General features: G+C 33.5%; 1 long non-coding RNA gene across 1 annotated transcript; it reads left to right on the top strand.

Moving 5' to 3' along the window:
- The first annotated feature begins 1,083 nt into the window (after positions 1 to 1,083).
- Positions 1,084 to 2,869, top strand: LOC143225029 (uncharacterized). The gene is made up of 3 exons (XR_013013572.1): positions 1,084 to 2,225; positions 2,381 to 2,567; positions 2,625 to 2,869. It is a non-coding gene; the product is annotated as an uncharacterized LOC143225029 (long non-coding RNA).
- The last annotated feature ends 975 nt before the right edge of the window (positions 2,870 to 3,844 follow it).

Below are 3,844 nucleotides of genomic sequence, written 5' to 3' on the forward strand. Positions count from 1 at the left end.
ATGATGTAGACAGTTACTTTTGGTTTCATGACTTTTTAGCTTTATGCTATCAGTAAATTTCCCACATGTATGTCTACAATTTTCCTAATACATATGGAATCAGTGCAAATTAAGTTATGGGATAGGATTAATGATAACAGACTATTACTTAGTCGTTGAGTCTGAAACAATTCAAAGTATCAGATGACTTAAGTATAACTCATGCAAGTTCAGTTATAGAATGTTACTGTTGGTAATAAACAACAAATTCAGTTTTTACATGACAGCACAGAAGCTACAACTTCTATGTATTTACTTTCAGCTAAGCATCCATTTGTGTAATTATCCTTTGCTTTTCAAGCTTCAATCGAGTAGCCAGTTAAGAGCAATCATTTAGGTTACTAACTGCTTGTCTTCTACTTGGTAAGCAGTTCTAAATTAAGGATAGCTTTGCCTTTGTCTGTACCTGGCCATTTACCTCAGTCTCTTTATCATATCTGAGTTTGTTTGTTTTGAATTTTGTGCAAAGCTACATGAGGGATATCTGCACTAGCCATTCTTAATCTAGATTTGGTCTACTCCTTTACCAACAGATAATGAGCTTAACCATAACATTATAACACATCAATGGCTGAAAGGGCGAGCATGTTTGGTGTGACAGGGATTCGAACACGCGACTTACAGATTACTGGTCAAGCTCCCTAACTACCTGGCCATCATATTTGAATAAAAAAGTGTAATAAAACATATACATTTGAATACTGTGTTATTATTACCTTTATTAAACAGAGAAACAAGTAACCAGTGAAGATTTTTTATATAATTATTGTTTCTTGACACTTCACCTTGCAGCTTTTATGAAATGACCCTATTGAACAAAGCAGTTTTCTTGAAACTACTGTCAAAGTTCATAAGGTAATTTCTCCAAAGAACAAAAATGCAAACTGTGAATTACCAAAGAAATTATTATAGCATAATAAATTTCACAAGTTACTACCTGTTTCTATTTCGACAAAATGTGTTTCCTGTCCAGTGTAAACAAATTCACCTTGATTTCACTGACAGACAGTTATTATAATGCAAGACAAATCATGTTAGTTCTGGGACACCCAGTTGATCAATTTATTTTTCAATTTAAACTTAATTCACTATGATAAATACTCAAAAACAGAGCTTATATAAACCATATCTATGTACTATTTGTATTTCTTATTTTCTTCCTAAAAGGTTCCAGAATTCATGATTTTACAGGAAGGTCAGGAAGTTTTCAACTGGACCATATTGACTGGTTCCAGCCAGATCAATCCAATTCTGACAGGATCCAACCAAGTGTGTGAATATTTTGCAACCGAAAGGGCTTCTACATAACTCTCTAAAAAGTCATAAATGTTAAGTGGTATCTCACTACATACATAACACTAAGTAACGTCAAACATAATTTTGATATATGCCACTTCATATTGGGTGGTTGTCTTGTGTCTTGCTAATTCCAAATATTCTTAAGATAACATATTATTATGTGCAACTAGCACTGGTAAAGTTTTATGTCTAAATTCAACCCATGCCTTGGCTGAAAACCCTGATGCAAACTCTACATTTACAAACTAGAGGTCAGCACTGACAGCATGTAGCAATTCCTAGAATGATAACCACCAGGGTGTGAAACTTATGTTTTAACTGCACTTCTTGAAATGTGTCAGACACTTATGAGAACACTTACCTGTTTAAAAATTGTTGTTAAAAAACTTGTACAGATAGACATAAGCTGTTCAAAATATATTTCACCAAATAAGGAATGCTACTTGCAACATCTAATGCCACCCAATAGCACACTGTGAAGATAGCTAAAGGAAGTTTCTTCCTTTGGTTTTGTTACTGTTCTAATCCTATTGGCTGCTCAAACCAGTATTTCAAGCCATCTAATTTAAATGCTGTCAGTTCTAATGAAATGTAAAGTATAAAAATAAAACTGTGCTCCTGTTTTACCTAGAAATTCTTAATGTAACTTGCACATCTTGTGGCAAGATGAAAAGCAAAAGAAGCAAAGGTGTTTTTTTACATGAGTGAGTATGCTAAACCAAAAATTTGCTAAGTTTTGCAAAACAGACACAAAAGGACTCAAGTGCAAGTTGTTTATGTGATTATTCATCATGATATGGTCAGAACTTTTCTATTATAAATTCTAAACACCAATATTTAAAGGGACTTTGTAATCATGTAGGATTCATAGATTATTAAATATCCAGGTCTTGGAATAATGGATTCATAGATTATTAAATATCCAGGTCTTGGAATAATGGATTTATAGATTATTAAATATCCAGGTCTTGGAATAATGGATTCATAGATTATTAAATATCCAGGTCTTGGAATAATGGATTTATAGATTATTAAATATCAGGTCTTGGAATAATCACTTTTACAACAGAAACTTGTTGCATTCTTTTGATAGGGAGGATTAATGATAGGTCTTACATTAGCTAAATCAGAAATTGGAGTCAAGGTCTCATAAATAATTCATACCAGTATGTTTTACATTTTACATCAGAAGTTAGAGTCAAGGTCTGATAAATAATTCACACCAGTATGTACAACTTTGAGATCAGAAGCTGAAGTCAGGCCTGATAAATAATTCATATCAGTAGGTACAACTTTAACATCAGAAGTTGGAGTTAAGGTCTGATAAATAATTCATACCAGTATGTACAACTTTGACATCATAAATTGGAGTTAAGGTCTGATAAATAATTGGATGTCAGTAGCGTAGTATGGACAGAAGTGTGGATGCCAGTAGTGTAACATGGTTTGACCAAAATGGATGTCAGTATTGTTGTATGGATAGAAGAGTGGATGTCAGTACTGTAGTGTGGATAAAAGACAGTGAATGTAAGTACTGTAGTGTGGATAAAAGAAAGTGGATGCCAGTACTGTAGTGTGGATAAAAGAAAGTGGATGCCAGTACTGTAGTATGGATAGAAGAGTAGATGTCAGTACTGTAGTGTGGATAAAAGACAGTGAATGTAAGTACTGTAGTGTGGATAAAAGAAAGTGGATGCCAGTACTGTAGTATGGATAGAAGAGTAGATGCCAGTACTGTAGTATGGATAGAAGAGTAGATGTCAGTACTATAGCAGTACTTACAACTTTGACATCAAAAGCTGGAGTCAAGGCCTTTTAAATAATTCATACCAGTATGTACAACTTTGACATCATAAATTGGACTTAAGGTTTAATAAATAATTGGATGCCAGTAGTGTAACATGGTTTGACCAAAATGGATGTCAGTATTGTTGTATGGATAGAAGAGTGGATGTCAGTACTGTAGTGTGGATAAAAGACAGTGAATGTAAGTACTGTAGTGTGGATAAAAGAAAGTGGATGTCAGTACTGTAGTATGGATAGAAGAGTAGATTTCAGTATTGTAGCAGTACTTACAACTTTGACATCAAAAGCTGGAGTCAAGGCCTTTTAAATAATTCATATCAGAATGTACAACTTTAACATCAGAAGTTGGAATTAAGGTCTGATAAATAAATAATTCATACTAGTATGTCTTACTTTTTACACCAGAAGCTGGAGTCAAGGTCTGATAAATAATTCATTCCAGTATGTCTTACTTTTTACACCAGAAGCTGGAGTCAAGGTCTGATAAATAATTCATTCCAGTATGTCTTACTTTTTACATCAGAAGCTGGAGTCAAGGTCTGATAAATAATTCATACCAGTATGTCTTACTTTTACACCAGGAGCTGGAGTTAAGGCCTAATAAATCACTTATATCATTATATTCTAAATATATGACTAGCACTGTGGAAAGAAACCTTTTAAAGACACTTGCATGTTGTATGGTAGATGTTATGACAGA

This window comes from Tachypleus tridentatus, chromosome 9 (assembly GCF_004210375.1).
Source record: "Tachypleus tridentatus isolate NWPU-2018 chromosome 9, ASM421037v1, whole genome shotgun sequence".
Lineage (NCBI taxonomy): Eukaryota > Metazoa > Arthropoda > Merostomata > Xiphosura > Limulidae > Tachypleus > Tachypleus tridentatus.